Raw genomic sequence first — 17,868 nt, forward strand, 5'->3', positions numbered from 1 at the left:
AATCAGGCTACAACAGATTTGAATAACACAATGAACTGCTCTCTTTTAAAGTCAGCCAATTATTTTTCCCTAAGTGCACATTGAGCATCTTGAAAACTGACCAAATTTTAGTAACAAAGAATCATTTTCATACAGCTAATTAGCCCAAATAATTACAGATCAGTTCCAGAAGGTCAAGTTTAAAGCTCCATATATTTGGACATTAGAAATAAGACACAGCTTAACAAAAACTGTTAAAAGAGATGGAAGTAAATATGCAGAATATGTCCTCATTTATCTGTATATGTTAAGATGCATACATCTTTTCTTATCAATTGAATGCTATTAATGCAATTTACATATGTGGGTTATCATCTAATGTTCAGATCAAAACGTTTTGAATCTGTCTCATTACTTTTTTGTTGAAGAGGAATTGACAGAAGCTCCTCACTTTTAACCCCTTCACTCAAGTTGGTAAGATGGCCAACATTGGTAAACCTCTTGGTTTTCCATATTTTGTTCTCTATTTAAAACATCTCCTTTCTCCTCACTTCTGTTCTCACATACTCAAGTCTCATTTTGTATTATTCTTTATTAATCTCAACTAGCCTTTGCTTTTGCAAATCTAACCATTAAATTAGTCTGGTTGAAATATAGCCTCACATCTCAGTTCACATACGAACAGCTCGGCTTAGCAGGGAGAGTATGGGTCTGGAGACAGACAGTAGAACAAGTTCCAGTTCAGGCTGTGGTAGCTCTCTGATCGTGATGAGTCATTTGCATATAGTTTCCCAGTTATACAAGAGAAATACTAACACTTACTTTGCAAGATTGTCAGAAATCAAAATTCTGCATGTAAAGCACCAGATTCATAGTAAAACCCTTCTAATATCTTGTAGTGAGAAAAGTTTAAAATCACAAAGGGGACCTACTTTTAAATCTTGATGCCATTTCTGATTGGATATGTCACATATGACAATTGTCTAAATTCCTAAACTCAAATGTTCTTTATTTCTAAAATATTACTCCTGCTGTTGTGATAAGGATAAATGAGACTATGCAGGATAAATTGTAGCTAGTGTTGCTGTTGTTTTATTTTGTGTTATTTTTGTTAGTTAATAAAACACTTGACAACCAAACTGATTAAAACTTAAGTAATGATAGAATTTCAGGATTTGTCATGATTTATAAAGGGAATATATCTATTTCTATTTAGGAAAACAGTGGTTTGTAAAACCAGCTCATTCTGCATGGATTTGTCCAATTACTTTAAAGGGAGAAAAATCTATACTTTTTAATGAACTTGAACGTGGGTAACTTGAAGTGTTGTTCATCACCCCTTCTCTTACATTTGCTCAGGATGGACTGATAATTTTCAAACATGAAATATTATAACAGTAAAATGCTTTTCAGTTGTATCAGTGTCATTGCTTTTAAACTAAATCAATTGCTTTGAACATAGGAATGCACCTCTAAGTGACCTCAAAGTAACACTTACAGATTTGATAGAATAGAATATCCTAGAATATCCTTTATCTTTCCATCAATGCTAACTTAATTTTATTTGGTTCAAGAGCGTAGTCTCTTTTAAAAATAACAATCTCTAAAAGTTATTCTGAGATAAATGTTTTTGTAAATTATGGCCTACAGACCAAATATGATTGTCTGCCTGATTTTGAACATAAAATTCCATTGAAACACAATCACACCCCCTTGCTTATGTACTTCTATGGATGCTTTTGTGCTAAAACAGCTGAGTTGAGCCTGTGACTCACCAGTTCTAATATCAATATATTGACTACCTGGCCCTTTACAGAAAGAGTTTGCCCACTCCTGCTCTATGATTAAAATCAATGAGAAGGTATATTATTGTAGCATTTAACAAAAGATCTTTTTTTTACTTTTTTCCTCCCTCTGTCTCTCCTACACCTAGAAGAATATTTGAAATGAATTTGCTTATATTGTCATCCATTTGTATACTATAATTTATAACTTTTTAACTTCTGAAAAGGTCATTGTTACTTTTTTTAACAGAATTCTTGGGAAGAAAACACTCCTTTTAAAAAATGTCACACTTCCTCTTTTTTGAGAGGCTGTACTGTGCAATTTTACTTTCAGTCACGTGCTATCATTTCTTTAACCTTGTTTCCAGAGTTTGCATCTGAGCTTTTAGTTGTTAGGGATTAAGAGTATATATATTGAAAAAACATTTTATAGTTATGGTATTAATTTTTCACTCATTTCTGCAGTTGCGAAATATTGCTAAAACCAACCAAATGATGGTTTAAAATGATTACATCCATTCAGTACTGGTTGGATTAGTACATTTCATATATCACTCACAAAAATGAAAGTACAAATTTGTTGCTTAATGCATGCCCCTTTGGGTATGCACTATAAAATTAAACACTACAGTCAACTATTTTCAGTTTTGCATTATTTTGTTAACAATTTTGTTGTTTATACCAGTGCCATGTACTGTATTTGAACATAGAAAAATCAGGAAAATATAATAATTTTTCACTTTAACAAGTAATTTATTAAAACTTAAAAAAAAGCCAGTTCGAGCAGACAATACGTGCCTAAATTGTGAGAGGTAAATGATCACGTTTCTTGGCCCATGCATTAGGAAATGCAGGTTGTGATTTCACAGGTATTCTAGGCTATGTTACTAATGAAGCAATTTGCTCTGCGTCCAGTCCCATTTCACTTGCTGTCATCAACGATTAAAGAATGCCGAGGAAGTGTCACTCTGGATTAGTACCCTGACTTTGCAGAGATCCCTACTTAAAGAAGAAAGATTTTCATTTGTCTTGGGTGGTGCCACAGGTGAAAGTCATTCAACAGGAGTAGTATTTTCTAAATGTTTTCATTAGGCAGTTATCACTGAAGAAGACAAATGTGGAAACATCTCCAAGTGAAGCAATCTGTTTATATTGCTCAGAAACTTACTTAACACAAGACTGAGCATACCTAGGAGCAACCTCCAGACAGGAGGAAAGCAAATCAGGCAAACAAACAGAAAATGATATTAAACAAGCAAATCTGGGAGTTTTAAAGGAACATTTAATACTTAAGGAAAATAACCGAGGCATCTCTACTCATCTCTTTCCCTCAAAGCTCTAATTACCTACAGCTGCACCAGAAGGGTTCTTCTTACATAAGACAAAAGCAGTGACAAAGACCTTTTTTTATCTCCTCCTGCTTCTTTTTTATATAACCAATATCTGTTTTATGTGTCTTCTTTTTATTTTCTATTAATAAATTTATTTATTTTTTAAATTTATTTTTGGCTGCATTGGGACTTTGCTACTGTGCGTGGGCTTCAGTTGTGGTGAGCGGGGGCTACTCTTCGTTGTGGTGTGCAGGCATCCCATTGCTGAGGTTTCCTTTGTTGGGGAGCACGGGCTCTAGGCGTGTAGGCTTCAGTAGTTGTGGCACGCGGGCTCAGTAGTTGTGGCTCTCAGGCTCTAGAGCACAGGCTTAATAGTTTTGGCGCACGGGCTTAGTTGCTCCGCGGCATGTGGGATCTTCCCGGACCAGGACTGGAACCCGTGTCCCCTGCATTGGCAGGTGGATTCTTAACCACTGCGCCACCAGGGAAGCCCATGTTTCGTATGTCTTCTTTTTAGAATAAAGTTGATTAAAAGACAGTCAGTCACACAGTATGGCACCCACCTTGTAAAATGTGACATTTCGAAAGTTCACAAGCATGGAACTTTAAGTGAACGCCTTAAGTCATGCAAGTAATTTACTTCTCTGAAGTAAATTTAGTATTGTGTATATTCTGTATAGTCTTATCAACAGAAGTACATAGTTTCATAGATACATTTTTAAAAATTACATAAAAATATATACGATGGTGTTATTGGTTCCTAAGAAATCACACACTATTTTAAATAGCCCACATCTCAGAGTTCATAGAATAGAATTTCTGCTTATATACAGAACCATGCCTTCAAATAATAAATATTTATTGATCACCTAAAATGTGTCAAGCATTGTTTATGAATTGAAACAGTTTAGTAATTTGTGTGTAAGTATGTATGTATTTAGCATTAATTTAACCAAAAACTACAACAGAATGATTTTTTTAAATAGAGAAGCAAGTTAAAAAAATTTTTGAAATTCCTTATAAGTATTAAAAGTACCTTTTGGAGGAAAAACATGTAATTTTTTAAAAAAACAGAAGTTGTTGAGTCAAATGGCCTGATTTCTTTGAGAAATGTCACATCAATCTTTGGTTCACAATAACAGCCTAAGGAAGCAGTGGCAGTCTTGACCCCCACTAACTAAATCGGGAACAATTTGCAGGGAGGTTCAGAGAACCATTCAAAAAGATTCACTTCAGTAGAATCCCAAGAACTAAGGCATGTGTGAGGCAACCATGGCAAGTAGGGGTCCATAAAATAATAACTAATGGTTACTGAGCACTTGTTAGGTAGTAACACTCAGACCTTTATATAAATTATCTCATTTAATCTTTAGAAAACTCTCTGGTCGGTAGTCTCTAGTGATACTCCCAAGTTACAGGAAGGAAAAAGACTCAGAAGTTTCACACCTAGGAAATGAATCTCAACTCCAACCATACGTATTATATCTATCTATCTATATATATATACACACACACAATACACACACACACACACACACACACACCATATATCAAATATTGTAAATGAATGTAGCAAACAGACTTCCCTTTTTGGAGCAAATATTGATATTTGCAGCTGACCTCTAATCTAAGAGACAGATTTGCAGTCAATTCCATGTTCATTGGAGAGCAGTTACAGCCACTAATCAAAGGGCATGTATTTGCAAACTTCAGAAGGAAGTGAGTAGCTTATTTGGTTTTTAGCAGCAGATGCACACGTAAAAATTAGCATTAGCAGTTTCAATTTTGAAAATTAAGAGCATATATATGGTGACCTATTGTTTATTCCCATGTCTCCTTGACTTAAAAGCATGATTCTGTAGTTTACATTATTAAGCTTTAACAACTAAGAAACCTTCTAATGTTCATAAATGGAAATATTTCTCTGTTTAAACATTTGATAAGGTCACTGGAAATAGATTCAATTCACTCTTAAGCCTGGAAATATCTCAAGGAAATTAATCTGTGTTTATAGGAGTAATAGAAGTATTTAACAACTAGTGCAGTTTGGGTTATAGCCAATCAGAATGGATGTTGGCTGTAATCAACATGTTTAAATGTATGAATTGGACAGATTTTTAAACAGAAATATGTGACTGTTATGGATGGGATTTTGTCCCTTCAAATTTATACATTGAGGCCCTAACCCCCAATGTGACTGTACTTGGAGATAGTGTGTTTAAGGAGATAAGGTTAAATGAGGTCAAGAAGTGTGACCCTAATCCAATAGTATTGGGGTCCTTATAAGAAGAGGAAGAGACACCAAGGATGCACATACAGACAGAACACCCTGTGAAGACACAGCAACAAAGTGGCTGTCTATAAAAGCCAAGGAGAGAGACTGTACCAGAAACCAACCTTAATCTTGGACTTCCAGCCTTTAGAACTGTGCAAAAATAAAATGCTGTTATTTAAACCACCCATTCTGTGGCATTCTGTTATGGCAGCCCTAGCAGATAAATACAGCAGGAGTAATTGTTTATGTTTAAAGACATTTTTAATTTTAATTTTTAAATCAAATTTATACAATAAAAGGATTAAAATAGTGAAACAGTTACATGTTTTATGACAACAATAACATTAAAAAACAGTCCTGGAGTCCCACTTCTTAAAGGCAACTGTTTATGCCAGTTACTATTTCTCTTGACTTATAGCTTCATGTTGGCATGTAAAACACTTTAATCTTTTTCTGTTTTGTGTTTTAACTAATAAATTACAAATCCAAAAGATATGAATTTAACCTTTTTATCTCTCCATGCTGGAATCAAACACATAGACACACCCACACACACACACACACATACACATTTCCCCTCTCCCTATGTCTTAAAATAGTTATAATTTTTACTAAAATCAACACTAAGTGTTTGTATTATCATGGCTATGTGAATAATATTTTTATTAAATTATGCTAGTACTCTATGATTATTTCTGCTTTAAATGTTTTACTTTCTCTAGAGTTAATAATAGACCTTTTAATCCATTTGCTTAATTATCTAGTATATTATCTATATCTAGTATATAAATCAACTCCCCAAATCTGTCATCAAAATATGTATCAGTTCTCCATACTTCTTTTTTTCCCCCTTGGGGTTATTCCTCTGGATTTAACCCCATCTACTCAGTCTCTTGGCCTGCCACCTGGCTGATATTTTAAATTATTCCTTATCAAGTGTGATAATTCCCTTTAATTCGTTACTAGTTTGGGTCTTATGTTTCTAAATTCTATGTTCTTCCCTCTCTAGTTTGATCCTTCCTTTTGGGAGATGAAATCTCATAGCAGTTTCTTGAGGAAAAGGAGCATGGAGGGTAAATTTTTGAAACATTTAATGTCTTTGAAAATGTCTTTATTATTCAGTGCACTCATTAGTTGATAATTGGATTGGGTATCAAAACTTTCACTGAAAATACTTTATTTTATTTTATAACATTTAATATGAGATTCATTCTTTTAAAAATATTTAGATTCAAAATGTATTGATATTAAAGACTTAAATGTAACATGTAAAATCATAATACTCCTAGAAGTAGTATTATCTAGTAGTATTATCTAGTAATATTCTACCTAAATAAGGGACCAATTTTCTTTTTCTGTATGCAATGGTCCAGTTTTCTCAGTACCTTTGTTGAAGAGACAGTCCTTTCCCATTGTATATTCTTGTCAATATATTCTTGTCAATGTTAGTTGACCATATATGTGTGGACTTATTTCTGAGCTCTGTTCTGTTCTGTTGGGCTACATGGTCTTTATGCAAGTACCATACTGTTTTGATTACTGTAGCTTTGTTATGTATTTTGAAATCAGGGTGTGTGATACCTCCAGCTTTGTTCTTTCTCAAAATTGATTTGGTTATTTATAGTCTTTTGTGGTTCCATATGAATTTTAGGATTTCTTTTCTATTTATGTTAAATGCCATTGGGATTTTGATAGATCACTTTGCATTAAATTTGTAGATTGCATTAAGTTTGTAGATCACTTTAGGTAATATGGGGAATTTTTATAAAGATTGTTTCCCAATTCATGGATACAAGATGTCTTTCCATTTGTTTGCATCTTTTTAAATTTCTTTCATCAATGCTATATAGTTTTTAGTATACAAATTTTTCACATCTTGAGTTCAGTTTATTCCTAAGTATTTTATTCTTTTTGATGCTATCATAAAAGGAATTGTATTCCTAATGTCCTTTTTAGATAGTTTGTTGTTAGTGTATAGAAACACAACTGATTTTTGTATGTTGATTTTACACCCTCCAACCTTACTAAATTAGTTTATTAGTTCTAACAGTTTTTAAATGAAGTCTTTAGGGTTTTCTGTATATAAGATCATGTTGTCTGCACACAAGGACAATTTTATTTCTTCCTTTCTGATTTGCCTGCTTTCATTTCTTTTTCTTGCCTAGTTGCTCTGGCAAGGACTTCCAGTACTATGTTCAATAGAATGTCAAGAGTGGACATCCTTCCCTTGTTCTTAATCTTAGAGGAAAAGCTTTACTTTTTTTACCCTTAAATATGATGTTAGCTGTGGGCTTCTCATATATGGCCTCTATTGTTTTAAGTTAATTTCCTTCTATATCTGGTTTGTTGAGAGTTTTTAGCATGACATGATGTTGAATTTTGTCAAATGCTTTTTCTACATCTATTTAGATGATCATGTGATTTTCATGCTTTGTTCTGTTAATACAATATATTGCATTAATTGATTTTTGTATATTGAACCACACTTGCATCTCAAGATAAATTACACTTGGTCACAGTGTGTGATACTTTTAACGTGCTATTTAAATCGTTTTGTAAGTATTTTATTGAAGGTTTTTGTGTCTATATTCATCAAGGATATTGGCCTGCAGTTTTATTTTCTTGTAGTGACTTTGCATGGCTTTGGTATCAGGGTGCTGCTGATCTCACAAAATGAGTTTGTAAGTGGTTTTTTTCTTCAATTTTTTTGGGAAGAGTTTAAGGATTGGTGTTAATTTTTCTTTAAATGCTTGGTAGAATTTAGCAGTGAAACCATTTGGTCTTGGACTTTTCTTTGTTGGGAAGTTTTTGATTACTGATTCACTCTCTATACTAGTTACAGATGTGTTCAGAATTTCTATTTCTCATGATTTAATCTGGTTAGGTTGTACGTTTCTAGGAATTTATCTATTTCTTCTATGTTATCCAGTTTGTTGGTATATAATGATCTCTAGTGATCCTTTTTATTTATACAGTATCAGTTGTAATTTTTCTTCTTTCATAGAAAATCTTTGTTCACAGTTTAAAGGTATTTCTCTAGATTTTCATAGCTATTAATAAGCCCAAAGATATTCTGAATTTTGATCCTTTGTATGTAACTTATTTCTTTTTGGGGTAATTTTAAAATATTCCCCTTGTCCCTAAGATTCTGAAATTTTGTGAGGATAAAGACTTGTTGCAGTTACTTTTAGTTTATTTTTTTTGAGCACCATGGCATTTTCATCTGAAAGCCATGACTTCAGTGGGAAAATTTAAATAATTTTTTGGTTAAAGCCTTCCTCTTTATCCCTCTTTATTTTCTCACTTCTTGTTGTCTAGATCTCTTATTATTTGATTGTTGGGCTATCTGGAATATTCTTGATATTTTCTTAATTTTTTTCTCCTATTTTGTCTTACTACTGTGGAGATTATCTCACTTTTATCATTTCAATATGGTATTGATTTTTTAAACTTAGTTGTTAGATGTTAGATTCAAAATACCATTTTTTCTCTAAATATGACCTTATAGTACCCTATTCTAATTTTATCTATCTACTTTCTTACCTTTTGAAGATAATAATTACAGAATTTTAAAGTTTTCTTCGGCTCCCTTCATTTTCTCTCTTTCCTCTCAATTCTTTTGTTTGTTTATTTGTTTTTGTATATATATATAAACAAATATATATATTTCTTTGTCTTTCTAGTTAAAGAATTTCCTCAAACTCCTAGTAGTAATTATCTTTGTTTTCGTATTTACTGTTAAGCACTAAATATCTAATTGTGACCCTGGACAGAATGCTTCATGTCCTCTTCATTTCAGTGATCGGATTAAGCCAATTTTTGGAGGCCTCCAACTGTTGGTATCCACGTATTATGTTTCTTAGGCATAGTAGTTGCTCCAAAGTGTCGTTTCAGTCTGTTGCCAGGAATTAAGCATTTCTTAGACTATTGGTTAAGACTATTGGGTTCTACTTAAGACACCCGTGAAAGCAGTATCTCCAACAAGATGGAAATTGGTTCTCTCATGAAATAGACTCAATGTAAGCAGGTGGTACAGGGCAGTGAGAAGCCCTGTTCCATTTATCATCTTGTTTCCTGACCAGAGGAAAGGGAATTCAGAGTCAGCAGCTGTCTCTTAAAAATGTGATATGCAAGCAAGTGTGTATCATTCCCATTTGCATTTCATGAGTGAAAGTGTAATCACATGGCTCTACCTAGCTGCAATGGAAACTCCGAAGAATAGTGTTTACCTGGGTGCTCAGGTAAAACTTGGAGCAGTGAAGGCTTCCATTACTAAAAGGGAAAAAAATGAGAATGGATACTGATACAGATTTGCAGTGTCACCACAGGAGCCAAATGCTTGGAGCTGGAGATCGTGAAATTCAGCATGTAGATGTTCAGTTAATTTCACTTACATCAGTGCCATGTATCTGCCATCAGCTGTGCCTGGTGTCCAAGTCAAGAATCCTTCTGTTTGCTTGCTGGTTTGCTTCTTAATTGGCTTGTTTGATTTTCAAGCTCCAGCTTTCTGCTGTAGAACAGGATAGGGTGGTTGCCTGGCTCAGTAGCTTGGGAAAGGAACTTTTTACTTTCCACATTCTCAGTCGAGTCTTCTCTTTTCAGCGCTGTGAGAAACTTCATTTTGTAACAACCCAGTGTCTCCAATTCTTGAGCCATTCTGGGATTCCATGGTGTGAACAGGCTTACTTTTGGACTTCCTTCAGAAATTTCTGGCCATAGTCTATGCAAGGCTCAGGTTTCGGTTTAGCTTTCTCTATCTCACTAAGTCAGTTTTCAGCTTCCAAAATTTTGCAGTTGTTTTCTTTTCTATTCTCTTTGGTCCTGTAGGTGTATGCCTTTAAAAAAAAATAACCCTTTTATTCTATTTTTAGCAGAATTTTTTTAATATTATGTTTTTTTAATGTTATGAGATAACAGAATACAACAAAGTGCACAATAGATTCTTCTCTGGCCTCCTTTCTAGTAAAATCAGACAGAGAAGAAAAGAGAAATTGCGACCTGTGGAAAATATATTCATTTCTCTATGACAGAGATATTGCAGCTTTGATCCTAAACAATTTTCTTTTCCTACTGGGGTGTGTCTGTATAATTTGGTAGCAAAACCATGTAAGCATACAAGAATACTGAAAGGAGTTGGAAAGCTGACCCAAATAGACTGGAAAGGCAGAAACTTGTACTCTCACAATGCTAGATCTTCCACATCTGCTGGTGTGATGGGACCAGACCAGGGAAAGCCAAGATAAGGAGGCTACACAGGCTTAAGAGTTTTAGAGTTTATAAGTGGAAATGCAGCTATTGGTGGTTAGACGGCTAGCAAGAAGTCTGGTGGGGCCCCCTGGTGAACTGTAGGAGGCTATCCTAAGAAAGGCAGTGGTGTGGAATCAGGTGATCCGGTAACAGCTCAAACTAGATCCGTACACCTTAGATCTATAACGAAGAATCTACAATAAAGTAAAACTGTTGATTTTAGCATGGACTGGAAGCAAATGCTAGGAACACAGGAATTTGAAAATCTAATATAAGGGAACAATTCTCATTCCCAAAGGGAATAAAAAGATAAAACACATTTTAATCTTTTTTTTTTTTTTTTTTTTTTTTTTTTTGCGGTACGCGGGCCTCTCACTGTTGTGGCCTCTCCCGTTGCGGAGCGCAGGCTCCGGACGCGGAGGCTCAGCGGCCATGGCTCACGGGCCCAGCCGCTCCACGACATGTGGGATCTTCCCGGACCGGGGCACGAACTCGCGTCCCCTGCATCGGCAGGCAGACTCTCAACCACTGCGCCACCAGGGAAACCCTAGGCTAATATCTTTTTAAGAAGAATGAAACAGTCTCAGTAAATTATTCTCCTTTCTTCTGTATATCTAACTGGCCACCAGTTTGTTTCTGTCTTTAAAATGTCCTTAATTACGGCCCTTCATCTCTATTTCTATAGCCGCTTTCTTAGTGAAGACTCAGCATCTTTCTTATGTGTTGCTTCAGATGACTTCTGTCTTATCTCCGTATCTCTAATTCATCCTCACTCTGGTATGAAAGCTATCTGTCTAAAAGTTAAATAAAGCTATGTTGTTATTTCAATGCTAAAGATATTTCAGTGGCTTACTGCACAATAAATCTAGATTCCACTGCATGACATTTGGAATATTTTATAATCTGTTCCATATCTGCCTTTCTAAACTTCCCCAACAAGCTCTAGCCTTATAATATCTCAAAGTTCTATGAATATCCTTTGCTCTTGAAAACCTGTAAGTCTTTTCATTTCTTAAACATCTGTTTTATGTTTTTTCCATCACTTCCCATGTCAAGAATTAGAAAGAATACTTTTTTTTAACATCTTTATTGGAGTGTAATTGCTTTACAATTGTGTGTTAGTTTCTGCTTTATAACAAAGTGAATCATCTATTCATATACGTATATCCCCATATCTCCTCCCTCTGTGTCTCCCTCCCACCCTCCCTACCCCACCCCTCTAGGTGGTCACAAAGCACCAAGCTGATCTCCCTGTGCTATGAGGCTGCTGCCCACTAGCTATCTATTTTACGTTTGGTAGTGTATATATGTCCATGCCACTCTCTTACTTCATCCCAGCTTCCCCTTCCCCCTCCCTGTGTCCTCAAGTCCATTTTCTACGTCTGCGTCTTTATTCCTGTCCTGCCCCTTCACAACCTTTTTTTTTTTTTTTTTTTTTTTTAGATTCCATATATATGTGTTAGCATCCGGTATTTGTTTTTCTCTTTCTGACTTACTTCACTCTGTATGACAGACTCTAGGTCCATTGACAGATGAATGGATAAAGAAGATGTGGCACATATATGCAATGGAATGTTACTCAGCCTAAAAAGAAATGAAATTGAAGAATACTTTCTTTTAAAGGGAGGAGTTTGGTGTAGGGCAGGAAAGGAGTCTTTCTATTTAATACCCTCTAGTGAAAAGTAGTATTTGTTTTGCTTTTTGTTATTCTTGTTGATTTTGTGTCTGTTTTTGTTTTCTGGGGGGTTTTTTTGCCAGAAAGATTCTTGGAAAGGGAAAAATGGTTCCAGACTCTGGGAAAAATGCCTTTCAAATGTGTCTCCTTTTTAATGAAGGAAGTCTTTGAATGTTTTGATCAGATTCCACTTAATACTCTTAAGGTTTTTTTTTTTCTGCCAGTTTAAAATAAATTCTTAGCTAAAATATGGCCATGTCAGATCTAGAACAGAATGTTTCCCAGCCTCTAAATTCCCTGTACCTCAGCCAGATAGAATGAATGTGAATTTTGGTGAAATTAAAAAAAAAAATACTGCAATGAATAAACCCAATATACATAAAACTATACTGAGTTAATTAGTAATCTCTGGGGAGACAAGAGAGTTATGTTGAAGCAGCAGGAAGAGAGATGAGCACTGACAGATTGTTATGCAAATAATAACCTTCAAATTGATCCACAAGTTAATACAGGCATAATATATTATGTAGTGTATAAAGAAAGCAGCTTAGGAACAGATACATTTAATTGGTTCTACCTAAATTCAGATTCCTGAATCTAGACAGGCTTTTCAGTCAAGTTACTTGGATGGGCAAAATTTCATGATTAATTTCACTGACTATGACTCCTACTTGCCTGTGAAGATACAACTTAGTTTCAGAAAAGAACACAAATACAAAAGTCCCTGCATCACTTCTGTGGCTGTAAGAAGGTGGGGAGCCCTGAAAGCCAGGACTGTCCCTTGGTCAGATTAAAGAGAAACCATGGTGGTCTTCCTAGATGGTGGGGGGAGGAGGCACAGAGAATTCTATCTCTGTCTTACTCCCCTTTCCTGAGCATCCCTGGGGAAGGGGAACTGCCTAGCTCACCACACTGTGAAATGCCCTCATCCCGTTTATTTTCCAGAGTGCTCTCCCTCAAGGGATATAAGATGCAGGGCAGCTCAGCCAGAGCAAGACCCACTCAGGATAATATTATTGAAATGAAGCCTCATGGTTGCCATCAGTCACGCTGAGGTGGTGTTAAAGGGAATTTTTTTTTTTTTTAATTCCGAAGCAAGGGATAGTTTTATTCTCTGATCAGAGAATGGAGAGGTGTGAACTCTTGTTGTTGAGTAGGACAAGGGTGGGGCTGCTTTTTGTTTGTTTGTTTGTTTTGTTTTTGGGGGGCTGCTTTATCGGGATCACATCAGGGGAAGGGGGCAGGGTTCTCGCAGGCAGGCGCAGGCGAGTTGCTCGGTTCCAGATCCAGCGCCTGGAGCAGGGTCTCTGCCCAGGGCCCGCCGAGCTAAGGTGTCGGCACAGCCATTTTGCACCAGGGACTCTGGCCTGAAGGTCCCGGTACGAGCCCTCTGAACATGGCACCCTTGTGAGCAATGAAACTAGACTAAGCACAAAGGGAAAAAACGGTTAGACTTTGTTTTATGAACCAAATTCTTTTTGTATTCCCCGGGAATTGTTAACGGGCTTTGCTGATGATAGGAGGCCTCCAGAGAGCTATAGGGAGAAGCTGATGACTTTGTCCTGTGTCGGCCTTGACAAATCGGACTGAATCACAGTGTATTTGCCAGGGGGTTGAGAGAGAGGACAGTGCACTGTTCATTTCATGGGGATTTCACTGAACATTTTCCACCGTCGAACTCCTCAGACAATCAGCGTTCCCTTCCGGATCTCAGAACGGACACTGCTTCCATAGATGCTGCTGCTGCTACCTGCCCCTGTGCACTGCGTGCTTCCTGCAGGGCAGGGGCTGAGCACACGTAAGGTCTCATGTACTTACACAGCCCTTTGGGGCAGACACTACGAATCTCCCACCACTTCTGAGCAACTGAGGCTCGGAGAAGGTACACGCACCCGCTACCCAGGGCCGCCAGAATCCCATGCAGCCAGACCGAATCAAGGTCTGGATCGCGATCACCTCCCTCTCCAGGTCCGGGTGGAGGACACAGAAGGAGGTGGCTCAGATGCTTCGAGAGCCCTTGACTCTCCTGAGCATACGGAAGCTGCAGGAGGGAATCCTCCCCAGAGAGCCAGATCCCTTTCTAGACCATTCTCTTGGTGGTGTGGCTCCCACATACAACCAGTCCACTTTTCTAGGGAGAACTCAGTTAAAGAGTTCTGTAGAGCATAGTGCCTGTGTAGACCCAGATCGGAGAAGGGTTTTAGAGAAGCATATGTTGGTCTATGACAATCAGGAAACTTGATTAACCTCGGAGAGGTCCCCAGAAATCTCTCATACTTTTCCCTATTCAGGTGTCTTCTAAACTGTAAATTCATCAAAAGGCATCAGTGTTTGAGGGAGCAGACACCCTGGGGTGATACCTAGCAGTACTGAGTATTTTCTAAAAGATAAGAAAGGTGCATTTTTGTCTTCTGGTGGACACAAAATGTTGTGATGGCCTTAAAGGCAAATATTTTTACATTGAATTATATTGATGTTCATTGAAGTTCTTACCCATATGCAGCCATATATATATACCTTTTTCTTCTCCATACTGAAATATTTATCATTGAAGAATTTGTATAGAATTCTTCATAGGTGGAAACTGTATAGTTTGTGCATTGTCTACAAAAAAATAAATACATTAATAAAAATAGAAAGAACATAGTGACTAAGGGGTCAGCCTTGGATGTCCTACATACCTGAATTCTAATTCCTGCTATGAAACTTACTAGCTTTGCCACTTGGGGAACATTAGATTATGTAAACTTTTAAACTGTTACATGTAATGGAAATTTCTGTTGTTTTATGCAATAGAAATTGGATCCAGTTAACTTAAGAAAAACAAGGATTTGTTACCTGGCTGCCAGGAATTCCTCTGGAGTGAACAGAAGGCTGATGAGCAGGACGTGTAGCCAGCATGACCAGATTAAGCATGATCAAAATGCTCCAAAAGGTTCTGGAAGATACCTGAGCTTTCTTGGAAGATTCTTGGAAGGACACTTGGGCTCTGTCTCTGGAATTAATGAACTCCCCTGAAGAGAGAGTCTGAGTTTGCGTTAGATCAAAGACCATGTCTTGGGTGTATTGGGACAGTGACAAGAAGAATCTGAGAGGAGGGGTCTCTAAGAGGCATCCTCCTTCTGCGGGGTATAAGCAGACTCCTGACTTTAACCTTCTCCCAAGGCTGGGGTTAGGCGAGAGAACAGAAGCTGGAAAAATAAGCCATTGCATAATATTAACTACATCAAAGGTCCAAAGGGTTGTTTAAGAGGATTCAATGAGATTTTGCATGTGTACTTAGATAGGGTGGTATTCTTTAGTTGCCCCAGAATTGGAAAATAGGCTTATCGGCTGAGGTGTCATCAGGAATAGTTTCTTCTAATAGAACCTATTAGAAGAATGTCTAATGTCTAATAGACTTTCTAAGAAGGTCCCTTCTTTAGGGCTTATTTGGAGGTTAAGCCCGACCACCGAGCAGTGAATGCTGTTGGTGCTTTGTCCAGATCCACTGACCAAGACAGCACACCCAGCCCTCAGTTGTGAGAGCTGCTATCGGCTCCTAGCTTCCCCTGCTTCTCCAAAGAATCCCCCTCAGATGGTTGGGGCCAAATTCCTGCAAAATTATCACCAGCCCTGCTGCACCCCCGTTTGCCCCAGCCTGTGGGGTGACTTGCAGACAAGATAGATGGGCTGTTACAGGGTTCAAAAGACCAACCCTTCTTCTTCCAGACAAAAACAGTGCTGCAGTGTGATTCATCCTTCGAGCTCTCTAGTGCATCAGGCCCATTCTCACATCCCCAGTAAATCTTGTGCTCTCAAATCTATCTCAGACTCTGCTTCTAGGGGAACCAAAGCACATTTACCTCCCAGTCTGTGTGTTGAAGGAGAGAGACGTCATCAATATTTGCTGTATGGAGTATTAAGGGCACATTTATTCCCAACATCTGATATTTCTTCTTTGGAAACAGTTTCAATTAAAAAAAAAAAAAAGCACGTGGCCAGCTAGGAAATCTATAACGAGACATGAAGGAACAGATGGATGTGTGTCAAGAGACTTGGGATTTCGGAAGTAAATCTAAATGTACATGGAAGAAAAGGAGTAGACCTCAGAGCATACCCTGCAGTCTAAAAGCCCTCAGACAGGGTATTGAAAACATGAGGAGCTGTTTCAACTTATTATTACATCAGCAAGGATGGTTGGGGCCCCAGATAAGTTAGCAGAGCTCAGAAAGGACTCAGGAATGAGTCCCCCCAAATCTGCCCAGAATCTACGAGAAGCATGTTTTTAAAGCTGCATGGAGCAGTTAGAGAGTCTTCTTGAACACTTAGGCCGCTGTTCTGAGGAACTGGTAAAAATGTGAGCCAATTTCAGAGGGAGATACCAGGAAGATTTAGTATTGCTCCACACTCAAAGAATAATTGGAGGAGTTTTAGGAGGACCCAGTTCACAGGGGTCGGGATACGTGTCACCTGTTTCCCTGGAGAATATGCCTGAGAGATTTATGGAATTAGGACTCCAGGAAGACAGGAAGATAAGGCCCATTAAAAACAAAGCTGTCACCTGTATAGTATTTCTGCCAAAACTGTTTAATTTGTTGCTAACCATGAGTAAACCAACAGACAAAAACAACTAAAATCAATTTTGTAAAAGACAAAAACAACCTGAAAAACCTGCTAATTAAAGGAGACCGAAAAGATATGACAATTAAATGCAAAGCATGAATCTTGATTGGATCCTGGATTAACAAAACAAATAACCAAAAACTGACAGCGCTAGAGGAAAATATTGGGACATTTGGAGAACATTGGGTGTGATGTAAGAGAACAGCGTAAAATTAATATTAAGATGTCCTCAGTGTGGTCATTCTATTATGGGTATTTAGAAGTTCCTTTTTTTTCTAAAGAACAAATACTGAAGTGTTTAGGTGTAAGGTGTCGTTATGCCTGCAAATAGTTTTCAAATGTGTCAGCAAAAAACAACACAAACATACATATAGAAAGAAAAATCTTAATGTAGCAAAATGCTCAGAATTGCTGAATCTAGGAGAAAAATATATGGGTGTTCATTGTATTTTTCTTGCAATAGTTTATAGGTTTCAAATTTACCACTATTAAATGGTATGAGAAATATACTGATTGATTTGAAAAATTAATTTCTTGTCCTTTTATTTCACAAAAGATAAAGCTTTAAGAAAACTAGAAAGAAGGTTGAGGTTCACACTAGGGTAGGAGGTGGTCTGATGGGAAATAACTTCAGAGTTCAGTTTTCCCGCTCAGAAAAGGAAGGTAGAAAACGTGGTGTGAACTGTGGATGCCTTTGGCAGCGCCAGAACTTGCTAATTTCCTACATTTTACTGTGGGAGACACCTAGCAATATGTTAGCAAAAGAAAGCTTTGGGCCAGAAAGCAATGAAAAGATAGTAACAAAATTGGGTACTCACATTCAACCCAGCTCTCCAAGAGGTTCAGAAGGGAAAAAGGAAATGAAAAAGCATGGACAGAGCTGATCCTTTCCTAAAGGAGGAGGGAAAAATTGGAAGCTGAGTGAAATAGATCCCAGTTCTGCAGGAGGTGGTGGGTCCAGACACAGATCTT

Source organism: Lagenorhynchus albirostris, chromosome 18, assembly GCF_949774975.1.
Source record: "Lagenorhynchus albirostris chromosome 18, mLagAlb1.1, whole genome shotgun sequence".
Taxonomy (NCBI): domain Eukaryota; kingdom Metazoa; phylum Chordata; class Mammalia; order Artiodactyla; family Delphinidae; genus Lagenorhynchus; species Lagenorhynchus albirostris.